Raw genomic sequence first — 24071 nt, 5'->3', positions numbered from 1 at the left:
GGGGAGAGCTATATACTGAGGGGGGCTCTATATGCTGAGGGGAGAGCTATATGCTGAGGGGGAGAGCTATATGCTGAGGGGAGAGCTATATGCTGAGGGGAGAGCTATATGCTGAGGGGAGAGCTATATGCTGAGGGGAGAGCTATATGCTGAGGGGGGCTCTATATGCTGAGGGGGGCTCTATATGCTGAGGGGAGAGCTATATGCTGAGGGGGGAGCTATATGCTGAGGGGAGAGCTATATACTGAGGGGAGAGCTATATGCTGAGGGGAGAGCTATATGCTGAGGAGGGAGCTATATGCTGAGGGGGGAGCTATATGCTGAGGGGGGAGCTATATGCTGAGGGGGGAGCTATATGCTGAGGGGAGAGCTATATGCTGAGGGGAGAGCTATATGCTGAGGGGGGCTCTATATACTGAGGGGGGAGCTATATGCTGAGGGGAGAGCTATATGCTGAGGGGAGAGCTATATGCTGAGGGGGAGAGCTATATGCTGAGGGGAGAGCTATATGCTGAGGGGAGAGCTATATACTGAGGGGGGCTCTATATGCTGAGGGGAGAGCTATATGCTGAGGGGGAGAGCTATATACTGAGGGGAGAGCTATATACTGAGGGGAGAGCTATATACTGAGGGGAGAGCTATATGCTGAGGGGAGAGCTATATACTGAGGGGAGAGCTATATACTGAGGGGAGAGCTATATGCTGAGGGGAGAGCTATATGCTGAGGGGAGAGCTATATGCTGAGGGGGGAGCTATATGCTGAGGGGAAGAGCTATATGCTGAGGGGAGAGCTATATGCTGAGGGGAGAGCTATATGCTGAGGGGGAGAGCTATATGCTGAGGGGGAGAGCTATATGCTGAGGGGGAGAGCTATATGCTGAGGGGGAGAGCTATATGCTGAGGGGGAGAGCTATATGCTGAGGGGGAGGGCTATATGCTGAGGGGAGAGCTATATGCTGAGGGGAGAGCTATATGCTGAGGGGAGAGCTATATACTGAGGGGAGAGCTATATGCTGAGGGGGAGAGCTATATGCTGAGGGGGAGAGCTATATGCTGAGGGGGGAGCTATATGCTGAGGGGAGAGCTATATGCTGAGGGGAAGAGCTATATGCTGAGGGGGAGAGCTATATGCTGAGGGGGAGAGCTATATGCTGAGGGGAGAGCTATATGCTGAGGGGAGAGCTATATGCTGAGGGGAGAGCTATATGCTGAGGGGAGAGCTATATGCTGAGGGGAAGAGCTATATGCTGAGGGGAGAGCTATATGCTGAGGGGGGCTCTATATACTGAGGGGGGCTCTATATGCTGAGGGGAGAGCTATATGCTGAGGGGAGAGCTATATACTGAGGGGAGAGCTATATGCTGAGGGGAGAGCTATATGCTGAGGGGAGAGCTATATGCTGAGGGGAGAGCTATATGCTGAGGGGAAGAGCTATATGCTGAGGGGAGAGCTATATGCTGAGGGGAGAGCTATATGCTGAGGGGAGAGCTATATGCTGAGGGGAGAGCTATATGCTGAGGGGGGAGCTATATGCTGAGGGGAGAGCTATATGCTGAGGGGAGAGCTATATGCTGAGGGGAGAGCTATATGCTGAGGGGAGAGCTATATGCTGAGGGGGGGAGCTATATGCTGAGGGGAGAGCTATATGCTGAGGGGAGAGCTATATGCTGAGGGGAGAGCTATATGCTGAGGGGAGAGCTATATGCTGAGGGGAGAGCTATATGCTGAGGGGGGGAGCTATATGCTGAGGGGAGAGCTATATGCTGAGGGGAGAGCTATATGCTGAGGGGAGAGCTATATGCTGAGGGGAGAGCTATATGCTGAGGGGAGAGCTATATGCTGAGGGGGAGAGCTATATGCTGAGGGGGAGAGCTATATGCTGAGGGGGAGAGCTATATGCTGAGGGGGAGAGCTATATACTGAGGGGAGAGCTATATGCTGAGGGGGAGAGCTATATGCTGAGGGGGAGAGCTATATGCTGAGGGGGAGAGCTATATGCTGAGGGGGAGAGCTATATGCTGAGGGGGAGAGCTATATGCTGAGGGGGAGAGCTATATGCTGAGGGGGAGAGCTATATGCTGAGGGGGAGAGCTATATGCTGAGGGGGAGGGCTATATGCTGAGGGGAGAGCTATATGCTGAGGGGAGAGCTATATGCTGAGGGGAGAGCTATATACTGAGGGGAGAGCTATATGCTGAGGGGGAGAGCTATATGCTGAGGGGGAGGGCTATATGCTGAGGGGGAGGGCTATATGCTGAGGGGAGAGCTATATGCTGAGGGGAGAGCTATATGCTGAGGGGAGGGCTATATGCTGAGGGGAGAGCTATATGCTGAGGGGAGAGCTATATGCTGAGGGGAGAGCTATATGCTGAGGGGAGAGCTATATGCTGAGGGGAGAGCTATATGCTGAGGGGGAGAGCTATATGCTGAGGGGGAGAGCTATATGCTGAGGGGGAGAGCTATATACTGAGGGGAGAGCTATATGCTGAGGGGGAGAGCTATATACTGAGGGGGGCTCTATATGCTGAGGGGAGAGCTATATGCTGAGGGGAGAGCTATATGCTGAGGGGAGAGCTATATACTGGGGGGAGAGCTATATACTGAGGGGGGCTCTATATGCTGAGGGGAGAGCTATATGCTGAGGGGGAGAGCTATATACTGAGGGGGGCTCTATATGCTGAGGGGAGAGCTATATGCTGAGGGGGAGAGCTATATACTGAGGGGGGCTCTATATGCTGAGGGGAGAGCTATATGCTGAGGGGAGAGCTATATGCTGAGGGGAGGAGCTATATGCTGAGGGGAGGAGCTATATGCTGAGGGGAGGAGCTATATGCTGAGGGGAGGAGCTATATGCTGAGGGGAGGAGCTATATACTGAGGGGGGAGCTATATACTGAGGGGAGGGCTATATGCTGAGGGGAGAGCTATATACTGAGGGGGGCTCTATATTCTGAGGGGGAGAGCTATATGCTGAGGGGAGAGCTATATACTGAGGGGAGAGCTATATGCTGAGGGGGGCTCTATATTCTGAGGGGGAGAGCTATATGCTGAGGGGAGAGCTATATACTGAGGGGAGAGCTATATGCTGAGGGGGAGAGCTATATGCTGAGGGGAGAGCTATATGCTGAGGGGGAGAGGGCTATATACTGAGGGGAGAGCTATATGCTGAGGGGGAGAGGGCTATATACTGAGGGGAGAGCTATATGCTGAGGGGGGCTCTATATTCTGAGGGGGAGAGCTATATGCTGAGGGGAGGGCTATATGCTGAGGGGAGGGCTATATACTGAGGGGAGGGCTATATGCTGAGGGGAGAGCTATATACTGAGGGGAGAGCTATATGCTGAGGGGGGCTCTATATTCTGAGGGGGGCTCTATATTCTGAGGGGGAGAGCTATATGCTGAGGGGAGAGCTATATGCTGAGGGGAGAGAGCTATATACTGAGGGGAGAGCTATATGCTGAGGGGGAGAGGGCTATATACTGAGGGGAGAGCTATATGCTGAGGGGGAGAGGGCTATATACTGAGGGGGAGAGCTATATGCTGAGGGGGGCTCTATATTCTGAGGGGGAGAGCTATATGCTGAGGGGGGCTCTATATGCTGAGGGGAGAGCTATATACTGAGGGGAGAGCTATATACTGAGGGGAGAGCTATATACTGAGGGGAGAGCTATTTACTGAGGGGGGCTCTATATTCTGAGGGGGAGAGCTATATGCTGAGGGGGGCTCTATATGCTGAGGGGAGAGCTATATGCTGAGGGGAGAGCTATATACTGAGGGGAGAGCTATATACTGAGGGGAGAGCTATTTACTGAGGGGGGCTCTATATGCTGAGGGGGGCTCTATATGCTGAGGGGGGCTCTATATGCTGAGGGGAGGGCTATATACTGAGGGGAGGGCTATATACTGAGGGGAGGGCTATATACTGAGGGGAGAGCTATATACTGAGGGGAGAGCTATATACTGAGGGGAGAGCTATATGCTGAGGGGAGAGCTATATGCTGAGGGGAGAGCTATATGCTGAGGGGAGAGCTATATGCTGAGGGGGGAGCTATATGCTGAGGGGAGAGCTATATGCTGAGGGGGCTCTATATGCTGAGGGGAGAGCTATATGCTGAGGGGGGCTCTATATGCTGAGGGGAGAGCTATATACTGAGGGGGGCTCTATATACTGAGGGGAGAGCTATATGCTGAGGGGAGAGCTATATGCTGAGGGGAGAGCTATATGCTGAGGGGAGAGCTATATGCTGAGGGGAGAGCTATATGCTGAGGGGAGAGCTATATGCTGAGGGGAGAGCTATATGCTGAGGGGAGAGCTATATGCTGAGGGGGAGAGCTATATGCTGAGGGGGGCTCTATATGCTGAGGGGAGAGCTATATGCTGAGGGGGGCTCTATATGCTGAGGGGGGCTCTATATGCTGAGGGGAGAGCTATATGCTGAGGGGGGCTCTATATGCTGAGGGGGGCTCTATATGCTGAGGGGGGCTCTATATGCTGAGAGGGGCTCTATATGCTGAGGGGGGCTCTATATGCTGAGGGGGGCTCTATATGCTGAGGGGGGCTCTATATGCTGAGGGGGGCTCTATATGCTGAGGGGGAGAGCTATATGCTGAGGGGAGAGCTATATGCTGAGGGGAGAGCTATATTCTGAGGGGAGGGCTATATGCTGAGGGGAGAGCTATATACTGAGGGGAGAGCTATATACTGAGGGGGAGAGCTATATGCTGAGGGGAGAGCTATATGCTGAGGGGAGAGCTATATGCTGAGGGGAGAGCTATATGCTGAGGGGAGAGCTATATGCTGAGGGGAGGAGCTATATGCTGAGGGGAGAGCTATATACTGAGGGGGGAGCTATATACTCAGGGGAGGGCTATATGCTGAGGGGAGAGCTATATACTGAGGGGGGCTCTATATTCTGAGGGGGAGAGCTATATGCTGAGGGGAGAGCTATATGCTGAGGGGGGAGCTATATGCTGAGGGGAGAGCTATATGCTGAGGGGGGCTCTATATTCTGAGGGGGAGAGCTATATGCTGAGGGGAGAGCTATATGCTGAGGGGGGCTTTATATTTTGAGGGGGAGAGCTATATGCTGAGGGGAGAGCTATATGCTGAGGGGGGAGAGCTATATACTGAGGGGGGAGCTATATACTGAGGGGAGGGCTATATGCTGATGGGAGAGCTATATACTGAGGGGGGCTCTATATTCTGAGGGGGAGAGCTATATGCTGAGGGGAGAGCTATATGCTGAGGGGAGAGCTATATGCTGAGGGGAGAGCTATATACTGAGGGGAGAGCTATATGCTGAGGGGGGCTCTATATTCTGAGGGGGAGAGCTATATGCTGAGGGGAGATCTATATACTGAGGGGAGAGCTATATACTGAGGGGGAGAGCTATATGCTGAGGGGGAGAGCTATATGCTGAGGGGGAGAGCTATATGCTGAGGGGAGAGCTATATACTGAGGGGAGAGGGCTATATACTGAGGGGAGAACTATATGCTGAGGGGGGCTCTATATTCTGAGGGGGAGAGCTATATGCTGAGGGGAGGGCTATATACTGAGGGGAGGGCTATATGCTGAGGGGAGAGCTATATACTGAGGGGAGAGCTATATACTGAGGGGGGCTCTATATTCTGAGGGGGAGAGCTATATCCTGAGGGGAGAGCTATATGCTGAGGGGAGAGGGCTATATACTGAGGGGAGAGCTATATGCTGAGGGGGGCTCTATATTCTGAGGGGGAGAGGGCTATATACTGAGGGGAGAACTATATGCTGAGGGGGGCTCTATATTCTGAGGGGGAGAGCTATATGCTGAGGGGAGGGCTATATACTGAGGGGAGGGCTATATACTGAGGGGGAGAGCTATATGCTGAGGGGGGCTCTATATTCTGAGGGGGAGAGCTATATGCTGAGGGGAGGGCTATATGCTGAGGGGGGCTCTATATTCTGAGGGGGAGAGCTATATACTGAGGGGAGAGCTATTTACTGAGGGGGGCTCTATATGCTGAGGGGGGCTCTATATGCTGAGGGGGGCTCTATATGCTGAGGGGGGCTCTATATGCTGAGGGGAGGGTTATATACTGAGGGGAGAGCTATATACTGAGGGGAGAGCTATATACTGAGGGGGGCTCTATATGCTGAGGGGAGAGCTATATGCTGAGGGGAGAGCTATATACTGAGGGGAGAGCTATATGCTGAGGGGGAGAGCTATATGCTGAGGGGGAGGGCTATATGCTGAGGGGGAGGGCTATATGCTGAGGGGAGAGCTATATGCTGAGGGGAGAGCTATATGCTGAGGGGAGGGCTATATGCTGAGGGGAGAGCTATATGCTGAGGGGAGAGCTATATGCTGAGGGGAGAGCTATATGCTGAGGGGAGAGCTATATGCTGAGGGGGAGAGCTATATGCTGAGGGGGAGAGCTATATGCTGAGGGGGAGAGCTATATACTGAGGGGAGAGCTATATGCTGAGGGGGAGAGCTATATACTGAGGGGGGCTCTATATGCTGAGGGGAGAGCTATATGCTGAGGGGAGAGCTATATACTGGGGGGAGAGCTATATACTGAGGGGGGCTCTATATGCTGAGGGGAGAGCTATATGCTGAGGGGGAGAGCTATATACTGAGGGGGGCTCTATATGCTGAGGGGAGAGCTATATGCTGAGGGGGAGAGCTATATACTGAGGGGGGCTCTATATGCTGAGGGGAGAGCTATATGCTGAGGGGAGAGCTATATGCTGAGGGGAGGAGCTATATGCTGAGGGGAGGAGCTATATGCTGAGGGGAGGAGCTATATGCTGAGGGGAGGAGCTATATGCTGAGGGGAGGAGCTATATACTGAGGGGGGAGCTATATACTGAGGGGAGGGCTATATGCTGAGGGGAGAGCTATATACTGAGGGGGGCTCTATATTCTGAGGGGGAGAGCTATATGCTGAGGGGAGAGCTATATACTGAGGGGAGAGCTATATGCTGAGGGGGGCTCTATATTCTGAGGGGGAGAGCTATATGCTGAGGGGAGAGCTATATACTGAGGGGAGAGCTATATGCTGAGGGGGAGAGCTATATGCTGAGGGGAGAGCTATATGCTGAGGGGGAGAGGGCTATATACTGAGGGGAGAGCTATATGCTGAGGGGGAGAGGGCTATATACTGAGGGGAGAGCTATATGCTGAGGGGGGCTCTATATTCTGAGGGGGAGAGCTATATGCTGAGGGGAGGGCTATATGCTGAGGGGAGGGCTATATACTGAGGGGAGGGCTATATGCTGAGGGGAGAGCTATATACTGAGGGGAGAGCTATATGCTGAGGGGGGCTCTATATTCTGAGGGGGGCTCTATATTCTGAGGGGGAGAGCTATATGCTGAGGGGAGAGCTATATGCTGAGGGGAGAGAGCTATATACTGAGGGGAGAGCTATATGCTGAGGGGGAGAGGGCTATATACTGAGGGGAGAGCTATATGCTGAGGGGGAGAGGGCTATATACTGAGGGGGAGAGCTATATGCTGAGGGGGGCTCTATATTCTGAGGGGGAGAGCTATATGCTGAGGGGGGCTCTATATGCTGAGGGGAGAGCTATATACTGAGGGGAGAGCTATATACTGAGGGGAGAGCTATATACTGAGGGGAGAGCTATTTACTGAGGGGGGCTCTATATTCTGAGGGGGAGAGCTATATGCTGAGGGGGGCTCTATATGCTGAGGGGAGAGCTATATGCTGAGGGGAGAGCTATATACTGAGGGGAGAGCTATATACTGAGGGGAGAGCTATTTACTGAGGGGGGCTCTATATGCTGAGGGGGGCTCTATATGCTGAGGGGGGCTCTATATGCTGAGGGGAGGGCTATATACTGAGGGGAGGGCTATATACTGAGGGGAGGGCTATATACTGAGGGGAGAGCTATATACTGAGGGGAGAGCTATATACTGAGGGGAGAGCTATATGCTGAGGGGAGAGCTATATGCTGAGGGGAGAGCTATATGCTGAGGGGAGAGCTATATGCTGAGGGGGGAGCTATATGCTGAGGGGAGAGCTATATGCTGAGGGGGCTCTATATGCTGAGGGGAGAGCTATATGCTGAGGGGGGCTCTATATGCTGAGGGGAGAGCTATATACTGAGGGGGGCTCTATATACTGAGGGGAGAGCTATATGGTGAGGGGAGAGCTATATGCTGAGGGGAGAGCTATATGCTGAGGGGAGAGCTATATGCTGAGGGGAGAGCTATATGCTGAGGGGAGAGCTATATGCTGAGGGGAGAGCTATATGCTGAGGGGAGAGCTATATGCTGAGGGGGAGAGCTATATGCTGAGGGGGGCTCTATATGCTGAGGGGAGAGCTATATGCTGAGGGGGGCTCTATATGCTGAGGGGGGCTCTATATGCTGAGGGGAGAGCTATATGCTGAGGGGGGCTCTATATGCTGAGGGGGGCTCTATATGCTGAGGGGGGCTCTATATGCTGAGAGGGGCTCTATATGCTGAGGGGGGCTCTATATGCTGAGGGGGGCTCTATATGCTGAGGGGGGCTCTATATGCTGAGGGGGGCTCTATATGCTGAGGGGGAGAGCTATATGCTGAGGGGAGAGCTATATGCTGAGGGGAGAGCTATATTCTGAGGGGAGGGCTATATGCTGAGGGGAGAGCTATATACTGAGGGGAGAGCTATATACTGAGGGGGGCTCTATATGCTGAGGGGAGGGCTATATGCTGAGGGGAGAGCTATATGCTGAGGGGAGAGCTATATGCTGAGGGGAGAGCTATATGCTGAGGGGAGGAGCTATATGCTGAGGGGAGAGCTATATACTGAGGGGGGAGCTATATACTCAGGGGAGGGCTATATGCTGAGGGGAGAGCTATATACTGAGGGGGGCTCTATATTCTGAGGGGGAGAGCTATATGCTGAGGGGAGAGCTATATGCTGAGGGGGGAGCTATATGCTGAGGGGAGAGCTATATGCTGAGGGGGGCTCTATATTCTGAGGGGGAGAGCTATATGCTGAGGGGAGAGCTATATGCTGAGGGGGGCTTTATATTTTGAGGGGGAGAGCTATATGCTGAGGGGAGAGCTATATGCTGAGGGGGGAGAGCTATATACTGAGGGGGGAGCTATATACTGAGGGGAGGGCTATATGCTGATGGGAGAGCTATATACTGAGGGGGGCTCTATATTCTGAGGGGGAGAGCTATATGCTGAGGGGAGAGCTATATGCTGAGGGGAGAGCTATATGCTGAGGGGAGAGCTATATACTGAGGGGAGAGCTATATGCTGAGGGGGGCTCTATATTCTGAGGGGGAGAGCTATATGCTGAGGGGAGATCTATATACTGAGGGGAGAGCTATATACTGAGGGGAGAGCTATATGCTGAGGGGGAGAGCTATATGCTGAGGGGGAGAGCTATATGCTGAGGGGAGAGCTATATACTGAGGGGAGAGGGCTATATACTGAGGGGAGAACTATATGCTGAGGGGGGCTCTATATTCTGAGGGGGAGAGCTATATGCTGAGGGGAGGGCTATATACTGAGGGGAGGGCTATATGCTGAGGGGAGAGCTATATACTGAGGGGAGAGCTATATACTGAGGGGGGCTCTATATTCTGAGGGGGAGAGCTATATCCTGAGGGGAGAGCTATATGCTGAGGGGAGAGGGCTATATACTGAGGGGAGAGCTATATGCTGAGGGGGGCTCTATATTCTGAGGGGGAGAGGGCTATATACTGAGGGGAGAACTATATGCTGAGGGGGGCTCTATATTCTGAGGGGGAGAGCTATATGCTGAGGGGAGGGCTATATACTGAGGGGAGGGCTATATACTGAGGGGGAGAGCTATATGCTGAGGGGGGCTCTATATTCTGAGGGGGAGAGCTATATGCTGAGGGGAGGGCTATATGCTGAGGGGGGCTCTATATTCTGAGGGGGAGAGCTATATACTGAGGGGAGAGCTATTTACTGAGGGGGGCTCTATATGCTGAGGGGGGCTCTATATGCTGAGGGGGGCTCTATATGCTGAGGGGGGCTCTATATGCTGAGGGGAGGGTTATATACTGAGGGGAGAGCTATATACTGAGGGGAGAGCTATATACTGAGGGGGGCTCTATATGCTGAGGGGAGAGCTATATGCTGAGGGGAGAGCTATATGCTGAGGGGAGAGCTATATGCTGAGGGGAGAGCTATATGCTGAGGGGGAGAGCTATATGCTGAGGGGGGAGCTATATGCTGAGGGGAGAGCTATATACTGAGGGGGGCTCTATATGCTGAGGGGAGAGCTATATGCTGAGGGGAGAGCTATATGCTGAGGGGAGAGCTATATGCTGAGGGGAGAGCTATATACTGAGGGGGGCTCTATATGCTGAGGGGGAGGGCTATATGCTGAGGGGAGAGCTATATGCTGAGGGGAGAGCTATATGCTGAGGGGGGCTCTATATGCTGAGGGGAGAGCTATATACTGAGGGGGGCTCTATATACTGAGGGGAGAGCTATATGCTGAGGGGAGAGCTATATGCTGAGGGGAGAGCTATATGCTGAGGGGAGAGCTATATGCTGAGGGGAGAGCTATATACTGAGGGGAGAGCTATATGCTGAGGGGAGAGCTATATGCTGAGGGGAGAGCTATATGCTGAGGGGAGAGCTATATGCTGAGGGGAGAGCTATATGCTGAGGGGAGAGCTATATGCTGAGGGGAGAGCTATATTCTGAGGGGAGGGCTATATGCTGAGGGGAGAGCTATATACTGAGGGGGGCTCTATATGCTGAGGGGAGGGCTATATGCTGAGGGGAGAGCTATATGCTGAGGGGAGAGCTATATGCTGAGGGGAGAGCTATATGCTGAGGGGAGGAGCTATATGCTGAGGGGAGAGCTATATACTGAGGGGGGAGCTATATACTCAGGGGAGGGCTATATGCTGAGGGGAGAGCTATATACTGAGGGGGCTCTATATTCTGAGGGGGAGAGCTATATGCTGAGGGGAGAGCTATATGCTGAGGGGAGAGCTATATGCTGAGGGGGGAGCTATATGCTGAGGGGAGAGCTATATGCTGAGGGGGGCTCTATATTCTGAGGGGGAGAGCTATATGCTGAGGGGAGAGCTATATGCTGAGGGGGGCTTTATATTTTGAGGGGGAGAGCTATATGCTGAGGGGAGAGCTATATGCTGAGGGGGGAGAGCTATATACTGAGGGGGAGAGCTATATGCTGAGGGGGAGAGCTATATGCTGAGGGGAGAGCTATATGCTGAGGGGAGGGCTATATACTGAGGGGAGAGCTATATGCTGAGGGGAGAGCTATATGCTGAGGGGAGAGCTATATGCTGATGGGAGAGCTATATGCTGAGGGGGAGAGCTATATGCTGAGGGGGAGAGCTATATGCTGAGGGGGGCTCTATATGCTGAGGGGAGAGCTATATGCTGAGGGGAGAGCTATATGCTGAGGGGAGAGCTATATGCTGAGGGGAGAGCTATATGCTGAGGGGAGAGCTATATGCTGAGGGGAGAGCTATATGCTGATGGGAGAGCTATATGCTGAGGGGGAGAGCTATATGCTGAGGGGGAGAGCTGTATGCTGAGGGGAGAGCTATATGCTGAGGGGGGCTCTATATACTGAGGGGAGAGCTATATGCTGAGGGGGGCTCTATATGCTGAGGGGAGAGCTATATGCTGAGGGGAGAGCTATATGCTGAGGGGAGAGCTATATGCTGAGGGGGGCTCTATATGCTGAGGGGAGAGCTATATGCTGAGGGGAGAGCTATATGCTGAGGGGGGCTCTATATGCTGAGGGGGGCTCTATATGCTGAGGGGGGCTCTATATGCTGAGGGGGGCTCTATATGCTGAGGGGGGCTCTATATGCTGAGGGGGAGAGCTATATGCTGAGGGGAGAGCTATATGCTGAGGGGGGCTCTATATTCTGAGGGTGAGAGCTATATGCTGAGGGGAGAGCTATATACTGAGGGGAGAGCTATATACTGAGGGGGGCTCTATATGCTGAGGGGAGGGCTATATGCTGAGGGGAGAGCTATATGCTGAGGGGAGAGCTATATGCTGAGGGGAGAGCTATATGCTGAGGGGAGGAGCTATATGCTGAGGGGAGGAGCTATATGCTGAGGGGAGAGCTATATACTGAGGGGGGAGCTATATACTGAGGGGAGGGCTATATGCTGAGGGGAGAGCTATATACTGAGGGGGGCTCTATATTCTGAGGGGGAGAGCTATATGCTGAGGGGAGAGCTATATGCTGAGGGGGGCTCTATATTCTGAGGGGGAGAGCTATATGCTGAGGGGAGAGCTATATACTGAGGGGAGAGCTATATACTGAGGGGAGAGCTATATACTGAGGGGAGAGCTATATGCTGAGGGGGAGAGCTATATGCTGAGGGGAGAGCTATATACTGAGGGGAGAGCTATATGCTGAGGGGGAGAGGGCTATATACTGAGGGGAGAGCTATATGCTGAGGGGGGCTCTATATTCTGAGGGGGAGAGCTATATGCTGAGGGGAGGGCTATATACTGAGGGGAGGGCTATATACTGAGGGGAGGGCTATATGCTGAGGGGAGAGCTATATACTGAGGGGGGCTCTATATTCTGAGGGGGAGAGCTATATACTGAGGGGAGAGCTATATACTGAGGGGAGAGCTATTTACTGAGGGGGGCTCTATATGCTGAGGGGAGGGCTATATACTGAGGGGAGGGCTATATACTGAGGGGAGAGCTATATACTGAGGGGAGAGCTATATACTGAGGGGGGCTCTATATGCTGAGGGGAGAGCTATATGCTGAGGGGAGAGCTATATGCTGAGGGGGGCTTTATATACTGAGGGGAGAGCTATATGCTGAGGGGAGAGCTATATGCTGAGGGGAGAGCTATATGCTGAGGGGAGAGCTATATGCTGAGGGGAGGGCTATATGCTGAGGGGAGAGCTATATGCTGAGGGGAGGGCTATATGCTGAGGGGGAGAGCTATATGCTGAGGGGAGAGCTATATGCTGAGGGGAGAGCTATATGCTGAGGGGGAGAGCTATATACTGAGGGGGGCTCTATATACTGAGGGGAGAGCTATATGCTGAGGGGAGAACTATATGCTGAGGGGGGCTCTATATGCTGAGGGGGAGAGCTATATGCTGAGGGGAGAGCTATATACTGAGGGGAGAGCTATATGCTGAGGGGAGAGCTATATGCTGAGGGGAGGAGCTATATGCTGAGGGGGGCTCTATATGCTGAGGGGGAGAGCTATATGCTGAGGGGAGAGCTATATACTGAGGGGAGAGCTATATGCTGAGGGGAGGGCTATATGCTGAGGGGAGGGCTATATGCTGAGGGGAGAGCTATATGCTGAGGGGAGGAGCTATATGCTGAGGGGAGGAGCTATATGCTGAGGGGAGAGCTATATGATGAGGGGAGGGCTATATGCTGAGGGGAGAGCTATATGCTGAGGGGAGGAGCTATATGCTGAGGGGAGGAGCTATATGCTGAGGGGAGAGCTAGATACTGAGGGGGGAGCTATATACTGAGGGGAGGGCTATATGCTGAGGGGAGAGCTATATACTGAGGGGGGCTCTATATTCTGAGGGGGAAAGCTATATGCTGAGGGGAGAGCTATATGCTGAGGGGGGCTCTATATTCTGAGGGGGAGAGCTATATGCTGAGGGGAGAGCTATATACTGAGGGGAGAGCTATATACTGAGGGGAGAGCTATATACTGAGGGGAGAGCTATATGCTGAGGGGGAGAGCTATATGCTGAGGGGAGAGCTATATACTGAGGGGAGAGCTATATGCTGAGGGGGAGAGGGCTATATACTGTGGGGAGAGCTATATGCTGAGGGGGGCTCTATATTCTGAGGGGGAGAGCTATATGCTGAGGGGAGGGCTATATACTGAGGGGAGGGCTATATACTGAGGGGAGGGCTATATGCTGAGGGGAGAGCTATATACTGAGGGGGGCTCTATATTCTGAGGGGGAGAGCTATATACTGAGGGGAGAGCTATTTACTGAGGGGGGCTCTATATGCTGAGGGGGGCTCTATATGCTGAGGGGAGGGCTATATACTGAGGGGAGGGCTATATACTGAGGGGAGAGCTATATACTGAGGGGGGCTCTATATGCTGAGGGGAGAGCTATATGCTGAGGGGAGAGCTATATGCTGAGGGGAGAGCTATATGCTGAGGGGGGCTCTATATGCTGAGTGGAGAGCTATATGCTGAGGGGAGAGCTATATGCTGAGGGGAGAGCTATATGCTGAGGGGAGAGCTATATGCTGAGGGGAGAGCTATATGCTGAGGGGAGTGCTATATGCTGAGGGGAGAGCTATATGCTGAGGGGGGCTCTATATACTGAGGGGAGGGCTATATGCTGAGGGGAGAGCTATATGCTGAGGGGAGAGCTATATGCTGAGGGGGGCTTTATATACTGAGGGGAGAGCTATATGCTGAGGGGAGAGCTATATGCTGAGGGGGGCTCTATATACTGAGGGGAGGGCTATATGCTGAGGGGAGTGCTATATGCTGAGGGGAGAGCTATATGCTGAGGGGGGCTTTATATACTGAGGGGAGAGCTATATGCTGAGGGGAGAGCTATATGCTGAGGGGAGAGCTATATGCTGAGGGGAGAGCTATATGCTGAGGGGAGAGCTATATGCTGAGGGGAGAGCTATATGCTGAGGGGGGCTCTATATACTGAGGGGAGGGCTATATGCTGAGGGGGGCTCTATATGCTGAGGGGGGCTCTATATGCTGAGGGGAGAGCTATATGCTGAGGGGAGAACTATATGCTGAGGGGAGAGCTATATGCTGAGGGGGAGAGCTATATGCTGAGGGGAGAGCTATATACTGAGGGGAGAGCTATATGCTGAGGGGAGAGCTATATGCTGAGGGGAGAGCTATATGCTGAGGGGAGAGCTATATGCTGAGGGGGAGAGCTATATGCTGAGGGGAGAGCTATATACTGAGGGGAGAGCTATATGCTGAGGGGAGAGCTATATGCTGAGGGGAGAGCTATATGCTGAGGGGAGAGCTATATGCTGAGGGGAGAGCTATATGCTGAGGGGAGGGCTATATGCTGAGGGGAGAGCTATATGCTGAGGGGAGAGCTATATGCTGAGGGGAGAGCTATATGCTGAGGGGGAGAGCTATATGCTGAGGGGGAGAGCTATATGCTGAGGGGAGAGCTATATGCTGAGGGGAGAGCTATATGCTGAGGGGAGAGCTATATGCTGAGGGGAGAGCTATATGCTGAGGGGGGCTCTATATTCTGAGGGGGAGAGCTATATGCTGAGGGGAGGGCTATATGCTGAGGGGAGGGCTATATGCTGAGGGGAGAGCTATATACTGAGGGGAGAGCTATATACTGAGGGGGGCTCTATATGCTGAGGGGAGAGCTATATGCTGAGGGGAGAGCTATATGCTGAGGGGGGAGCTATATACTGAGGGGGGAGCTATATACTGAGGGGGGAGCTATATACTGAGGGGGGAGCTATATGCTGAGGGGGAGAGCTATATGCTGAGGGGGGCTCTATATTCTGAGGGGGAGAGCTATATGCTGAGGGGGGAGCTATATACTGAGGGGGGAGCTATATACTGAGGGGGGAGCTATATGCTGAGGGGGAGAGCTATATGCTGAGGGGGGCTCTATATTCTGAGGGGGAGAGCTATATGCTGAGGGGAGGGCTATATACTGAGGGGAGGGCTATATGCTGAGGAGTGAGCTATATACTGAGGGGAGAGCTATATGCTGAGGGGGGCTCTATATTCTGAGGGGGAGAGCTATATGCTGAGGGGAGAGCTATATCCTGAGGGGAGAGCTATATGCTGAGGGGAGAGGGCTATATACTGAGGGGAGAGCTATATGCTGAGGGGGAGAGGGCTATATACTGAGGGGGAGAGCTATATGCTGAGGGGGAGAGCTATATGCTGAGGGGGGCTCTATATTCTGAGGGGGAGAGCTATATGCTGAGGGGAGGGCTATATGCTGAGGGGAGAGCTATATGCTGAGGGGGGCTCTATATTCTGAGGGGGAGAGCTATATACTGAGGGGAGAGCTATTTACTGAGAGGGGCTCTATATGCTGAGGGGGGCTCTATATGCTGAGGGGGGCTCTATATGCTGAGGGGAGGGCTATATACTGAGGGGAGAGCTATATACTGAGGGGAGAGCTATATACTGAGGGTAGAGCTATATACTGAGGGGAGAGCTATATACTGAGGGGGGCTCTATATGCTGAGGGGAGAGCTATATGCTGAGGGGAGAGCTATATGCTGAGGGGAGAGCTATATGCTGAGGGGGGAGCTATATGCTGAGGGGAGAGCTATATGCTGAGGGGAGAGCTATATGCTGAGGGGAGAGCTATATGCTGAGGGGGGCTCTATATGCTGAGGGGAGAGCTATATGCTGAGGGGGGCTCTATATGCTGAGGGGAGAGCTATATACTGAGGGGGGCTCTATATACTGAGGGGAGAGCTATATGCTGAGGGGAGAGCTATATGCTGAGGGGAGAGCTATATGCTGAGGGGGGAGCTATATGCTGAGGGGAGAGCTATATACTGAGGGGGAGAGCTATATGCTGAGGGGGGCTCTATATGCTGAGGGGGAGAGCTATATGCTGAGGGGAGAGCTATATGCTGAGGGGAGAGCTATATGCTGAGGGGAGAGCTATATGCTGAGGGGGGCTCTATATACTGAGGGGAGAGCTATATGCTGAGGGGGGCTCTATATGCTGAGGGGAGAGCTATATGCTGAGGGGGAGAGCTATATGCTGAGGGGGGCTCTATATGCTGAGGGGGAGAGCTATATGCTGAGGGGGAGAGCTATATGCTGAGGGGGAGAGCTATATGCTGAGGGGAGAGCTATATGCTGAGGGGAGAGCTATATGCTGAGGGGAGAGCTATATGCTGAGGGGGGCTCTATATACTGAGGGGAGAGCTATATGCTGAGGGGGGCTCTATATACTGAGGGGAGAGCTATATGCTGAGGGGAGAGCTATATGCTGAGGGGAGAGCTATATGCTGAGGGGAGAGCTATATGCTGAGGGGGAGAGCTATATGCTGAGGGGAGAGCTATATGCTGAGGGGGGAGCTATATGCTGAGGGGGGAGCTATATGCTGAGGGGGGGGCTATATGCTGAGGGGAGGAGCTATATGCTGAGGGGGGAGCTATATGCTGAGGGGAGGAGCTATATGCTGAGGGGAGGAGCTATATGCTGGGGGGAGAGCTATATACTGAGGGGGAGAGCTATATGCTGAGGGGGGGGAGAGGGCTATATACTGAGGAGAGGGCTATATGCTGAGGGGAGAGCTATATACTGAGGGGGGCTCTGTATGCTGAGGGGAGAGCTATATACTGAGGGGGGCTCTGTATGCTGAGGGGAGAGCTATATACTGAGGGGGGCTCTGTATGCTGAGGGGAGAGCTATATACTGAGGGGAGAGCTATATGCTGAGGGGAGAGCTATATGCTGAGGGGAGAGCTATATGCTGAGGGGAGAGCTATATGCTGAGGGGAGAGCTATATGCTGAGGGGGGCTCTATATGCTGAGGGGGGCTCTATATGCTGAGGGGGGAGCTATATGCTGAGGGGGGAGCTATATGCTGAGGGGGGAGCTATATACTGAGGGGAGAGCTATATGCTGAGGGGAGAGCTATATGCTGAGGGGAGAGCTATATGCTGAGTGGAGAGCTATATGCTGAGGGGAGAGCTATATGCTGAGGGGGAGAGCTATATGCTGAGGGGAGAGCTATATGCTGAGGGGAGAGCTATATGCTGAGGGGAGAGCTATATGCTGAGTGGAGAGCTATATGCTGAGGGGAGAGCTATATGCTGAGGGGGGAGCTATATGCTGAGGGGGGAGCTATATGCTGAGGGGAGGGCTATATGCTGAGGGGGGCTCTATATACTGAGGGGAGAGCTATATGTTGAGGGGGAGGGCTATATGCTGAGGGGGGCTCTATATGCTGAGGGGGGCTCTATATGCTGAGGGGGAGAGCTATATGCTGAGGGGGAGAGCTATATGCTGAGGGGGAGAGCTATATGCTGAGGGGAGAGCTATATGCTGAGGGGAGAGCTATATGCTGAGGGGAGAGCTATATGCTGAGGGGAGAGCTATATGCTGAGGGGGGCTCTATATACTGAGGGGAGAGCTATATACTGAGGGGAGGAGCTATATACTGAGGGGGCTCTATATGCTGAGGGGGAGAGGGCTATATGCTGAGGGGTAGAGCTATATGCTGAGGGGAGAGCTATATGCTGAGGGGAGAGCTATATGCTGAGGGGGGCTCTATATACTGAGGGGGGCTCTATATACTGAGGGGAGAGCTATATGGTGAGGGGAGAGCTATATACTGAGGGTAGAGCTATATACTGAGGGGAGAGCTATATACTGAGGGGGGCTCTATATGCTGAGGGGAGAGCTATATGCTGAGGGGAGAGCTATATGCTGAGGGGAGAGCTATATACTGAGGGTAGAGCTATATACTGAGGGGAGAGCTATATACTGAGGGGGGCTCTATATGCTGAGGGGGGCTCTATATGCTGAGGGGGGCTCTATATGCTGAGGGGAGAGCTATATGCTGAGGGGGAGAGCTATATGCTGAGGGGGAGAGCTATATGCTGAGGGGGAGAGCTATATGCTGAGGGGAGAGCTATATGCTGAGGGGAGAGCTATATGCTGAGGGGAGAGCTATATGCTGAGGGGAGAGCTATATGCTGAGGGGAGAGCTATATGCTGAGGGGAGGGCTATATGCTGAGGGGAGAGCTATATGCTGAGGGGAGAGCTATATGCTGAGGGGGGAGCTATATGCTGAGGGGAGGGCTATATGCTGAGGGGAGAGCTATATGCTGAGGGGAGAGCTATATGCTGAGGGGAGAGCTATATGCTGAGGGGAGAGCTATATGCTGAGGGGGGAGCTATATGCTGAGGGGAGGGCTATATGCTGAGGGGAGGGCTATATGCTGAGGGGAGAGCTATATGCTGAGGGGAGAGCTATATGCTGAGGGGAGAGCTATATGCTGAGGGGAGAGCTATATACTGAGGGGGAGAGCTATATGCTGAGGGGAGGAGCTATATGCTGAGGGGAGAGCTATATGCTGAGGGGGGAGCTATATGCTGAGGGGAGAGCTATATGCTGAGGGGAGAGCTATATGCTGAGGGGGGCTCTATATGCTGAGGGGAGAGCTATATGCTGAGGGGGGCTCTATATGCTGAGGGGAGAGCTATATACTGAGGGGGGCTCTATATACTGAGGGGAGAGCTATATGCTGAGGGGAGAGCTATATGCTGAGGGGGGCTCTATATGCTGAGGGGAGAGCTATATACTGAGGGGAGAGCTATATGCTGAGGGGAGAGCTATATACTGAGGGGGGCTCTATATACTGAGGGGGGCTCTATATGCTGAGGGGAGAGCTATATGCTGAGGGGAGAGCTATATGCTGAGGGGAGAGCTATATGCTGAGGGGAGAGCTATATGCTGAGGGGGGCTCTATATGCTGAGGGGGGCTCTATACGCTGAGGGGAGAGCTATACACTGAGGGGAGAGCTATACGCTGAGGGGAGAGCTATACGCTGAGGGGAGAGCTATATGCTGAGGGGGGCTCTATATGCTGAGGGGGGCTCTATACGCTGAGGGGAGAGCTATACACTGAGGGGAGAGCTATATGCTGAGGGGGGCTCTATATGCTGAGGGGGGCTCTATATGCTGAGGGGGGCTCTATATGCTGAGGGGGGCTCTATATGCTGAGGGGGAGAGCTATATGCTGAGGGGAGAGCTATATACTGAGGGGGGCTCTATATTCTGAGGGGGAGAGCTATATGCTGAGGGGAGAGCTATATACTGAGGGGAGAGCTATATGCTGAGGGGGGCTCTATATTCTGAGGGGGAGAGCTATATGCTGAGGGGAGAGCTATATACTGAGGGGAGAGCTATATACTGAGGGGAGAGCTATATGCTGAGGGGGAGAGCTATATGCTGAGGGGAGAGCTATATACTGAGGGGAGAGCTATATGCTGAGGGGGAGAGGGCTATATACTGATGTGAGAGCTATATGCTGAGGGGGGCTCTATATTCTGAGGGGGAGAGCTATATGCTGAGGGGAGGGCTATATACTGAGGGGAGGGCTATATGCTGAGGGGAGAGCTATATACTGAGGGGGGCTCTATATTCTGAGGGGGGAGAGCTATATACTGAGGGGAGAGCTATATACTGAGGGGAGAGCTATTTACTGAGGGGGGCTCTATATGCTGAGGGGAGGGCTATATACTGAGGGGAGGGCTATATACTGAGGGGAGAGCTATATACTGAGGGGAGAGCTATATACTGAAGGGGGCTCTATATGCTGAGGGGAGAGCTATATGCTGAGGGGAGAGCTATATGCTGAGGGGAGAGCTATATGCTGAGGGGGGCTCTATATGCTGAGGGGGGCTCTATATGCTGAGGGGGGCTCTATATGCTGAGGGGAGAGCTATATGCTGAGGGGGGCTCTATATGCTGAGGGGAGAGCTATATGCTGAGGGGGGCTCTATATGCTGAGGGGAGAGCTATATACTGAGGGGGGCTCTATATACTGAGGGGAGAGCTATATGCTGAGGGGAGAGCTATATGCTGAGGGGAGAGCTATATGCTGAGGGGAGAGCTATATGCTGAGGGGGGAGCTATATGCTGAGGGGGGCTCTATATGCTGAGGGGAGAGCTATATGCTGAGGGGGGCTCTATATGCTGAGGGGAGAGCTATATGCTGAGGGGAGAGCTATATGCTGAGGGGAGAGCTATATGCTGAGGGGAGAGCTATATGCTGAGGGGAGAGCTATATGCTGAGGGGGGAGCTGTATGCTGAGGGGGGAGCTATATGCTGAGGGGAGAGCTATATGCTGAGGGGGAGAGCTATATGCTGAGGGGTGCTCTATATGCTGAGGGGAGAGCTATATGCTGAGGGGAGAGCTATATGCTGAGGGGGGCTCTATATGCTGAGGGGAGAGCTATATGCTGAGGGGGGAGCTATATGCTGAGGGGAGAGCTATATGCTGAGGGGAGAGCTATATGCTGAGGGGGAGAGCTATATGCTGAGGGGTGCTCTATATGCTGAGGGGAGAGCTATATGCTGAGGGGAGAGCTATATGCTGAGGGGAGAGCTATATGCTGAGGGGAGAGCTATATGCTGAGGGGAGAGCTATATGCTGAGGGGGGAGCTATATGCTGAGCGGAGAGCTATATGCTGAGGGGAGAGCTATATGCTGAGGGGAGAGCTATATGCTGAGGGGGAGAGCTATATACTGAGGGGAGAGCTATATGCTGAGGGGAGAGCTATATGCTGAGGGGGAGAGCTATATGCTGAGGGGAGAGCTATATGCTGAGGGGGGGGCTATATGCTGAGGGGAGAGCTATATGCTGAGGGGGAGAGCTATATGCTGAGGGGAGGGCTATATGCTGAGGGGGAGAGCTATATGCTGAGGGGGAGAGCTATATGCTGAGGGGAGGGCTATATGCTGAGGGGGAGAGCTATATGCTGAGGGGAGAGCTATATGCTGAGGGGGGAGCTATATGCTGAGGGGGGAGCTATATGCTGAGGGGAGAGCTATATGCTGAGGGGGAGAGCTATATGCTGAGGGGAGAGCTATATACTGAGGGGAGAGCTATATGCTGAGGGGGGAGCTATATGCTGAGGGGAGAGCTATATGCTGAGGGGGAGAGCTATATACTGAGGGGAGAGCTATATGCTGAGGGGAGAGCTATATGCTGAGGGGAGAGCTATATGCTGAGGGGGAGAGCTATATGCTGAGGGGTGCTCTATATACTGAGGGGTGCTCTATATACTGAGGGGAGAGCTATATACTGAGGGGGGCTCTATATGCTGAGGGGGGCTCTATATGCTGAGGGGGGAGCTATATGCTGAGGGGGGAGCTATATGCTGAGGGGGAGAGCTATATACTGAGGGGAGAGCTATATGCTGAGGGGAGAGCTATATGCTGAGGGGGGAGCTATATGCTGAGGGGGAGAGCTATATGCTGAGGGGAGAGCTATATGCTGAGGGGGAGAGCTATATACTGAGGGGAGAGCTATATGCTGAGGGGAGAGCTATATGCTGAGGGGAGAGCTATATGCTGAGGGGGGAGCTATATGCTGAGGGGAGAGCTATATGCTGAGGGGAGAGCTATATGCTGAGGGGAGAGCTATATACTGAGGGGGAGAGCTATATGCTGAGGGGGAGAGCTATATGCTGAGGGGGAGGGCTATATGCTGAGGGGAGAGCTATATACTGAGGGGGAGAGCTATATGCTGAGGGGGAGAGCTATATGCTGAGGGGGAGAGCTATATGCTGAGGGGGAGAGCTATATGCTGAGGGGGAGAGCTATATGCTGAGGGGGGCTCTATATGCTGAGGGGGGCTCTATATGCTGAGGGGGGCTCTATATGCTGAGGGGGGCGCTATATGCTGAGGGGAGAGCTATATGCTGAGGGGGAGAGCTATATGCTGAGGGGGAGAGCTATATGCTGAGGGGGAGAGCTGTATGGTGAGGGGAGAGCTATATGCTGAGGGGGGGCTCTATATGCTGAGGGGGGCTCTATATGCTGAGGGGGGCTCTATATGCTGAGGGGGGCTCTATATGCTGAGGGGAGAGCTATATGCTGAGGGGAGAGCTATATGCTGAGGGGAGAGCTATATGCTGAGGGGAGAGCTATATACTGAGGGGGGAGCTATATGCTGAGGGGAGAGCTATATACTGAGTGGGGCTCTATATGCTGAGGGGGAGAGCTATATGCTGAGGGGAGAGCTATATACTGAGGGGGGAGCTATATGCTGAGGGGGAGAGCTATATGCTGATGGGGGCTCTATGTGTTGATGGGGGCTCTATCTGCTGAGGGGAGAGCTATATGCTGAGGGGGAGAGCTATATGCTGAGGGGGAGAGCTATATGCTGAGGGGGAGAGCTATATGCTGAGGGGGAGAGCTATATGCTGAGGGGAGAGCTATATACTGAGGGGGGCTCTATATACTGAGGGGAGAGCTATATGCTGAGGGGAGAGCTATATGCTGAGGGGAGAGCTATATGCTGAGGGGGGAGCTATATGCTGAGGGGAGAGCTATATGCTGAGGGGGAGCTATATACTGAGGGGGGAGCTATATGCTGAGGGGAGAGCTATATGCTGAGGGGGAGCTATATGCTGAGGGGGAGAGCTATATGCTGAGGGGGAGAGCTATATGCTGAGGGGGAGAGCTATATGCTGAGGGGAGAGCTATATACTGAGGGGGGCTCTATATACTGAGGGGAGAGCTATATGCTGAGGGGAGAGCTATATGCTGAGGGGAGAGCTATATGCTGAGGGGGGAGCTATATGCTGAGGGGAGAGCTATATGCTGAGGGGGAGCTATATACTGAGGGGGGAGCTATATACTGAGGGGAGAGCTATATGCTGAGGGGGAGCTATATGCTGAGGGGAGAGCTATATGCTGAGGGGGAGCTATATACTGAGGGGGGAGCTATATACTGAGGGGGAGAGCTATATGCTGAGGGGGGAGCTATATGCTGAGGGGGGAGCTATATGCTGAGGGGAGAGCTATATGCTGAGGGGGAGCTATATACTGAGGGGGGAGCTATATGCTGAGGGGGAGAGCTATATGCTGAGGGGGAGGAGCTATATGCTGAGGGGAGGGCTATATGCTGAGAGGGGAGCTATATGCTGAGGGGGAGAGCTATATGCTGAGGGGAGAGCTATATGCTGAGGGGAGAGCTATATGCTGAGGGGGAGCTATATACTGAGGGGGGAGCTATATACTGAGGGGAGAGCTATATGCTGAGGGGGAGAGCTATATGCTGAGGGGAGAGCTATATGCTGAGGGGAGAGCTATATGCTGAGGGGAGAGCTATATGCTGAGGGGAGAGCTATATACTGAGGGGAGAGCTATATGCTGAGGGGAGAGCTATATGCTGAGGGGGGAGCTATATGCTGAGGGGGGAGCTATATGCTGAGGGGAGAGCTATATGCTGAGGGGAGAGCTATATGCTGAGGGGGGGCTCTATATGCTGAGGGGAGAGCTATATGCTGAGGGGGGAGCTATATACTGAGGGGGGGCTCTATATGCTGAGGGGAGAGCTATATGCTGAGGGGAGAGCT

The sequence above is a fragment of the Phyllobates terribilis genome, unplaced genomic scaffold (genome assembly GCF_046119375.1).
Source record: "Phyllobates terribilis strain yellow unplaced genomic scaffold, ASM4611937v1 Scaffold_8__6_contigs__length_399053987, whole genome shotgun sequence".
Lineage (NCBI taxonomy): Eukaryota > Metazoa > Chordata > Amphibia > Anura > Dendrobatidae > Phyllobates > Phyllobates terribilis.
This window is presented reverse-complemented; position numbering follows the sequence as displayed.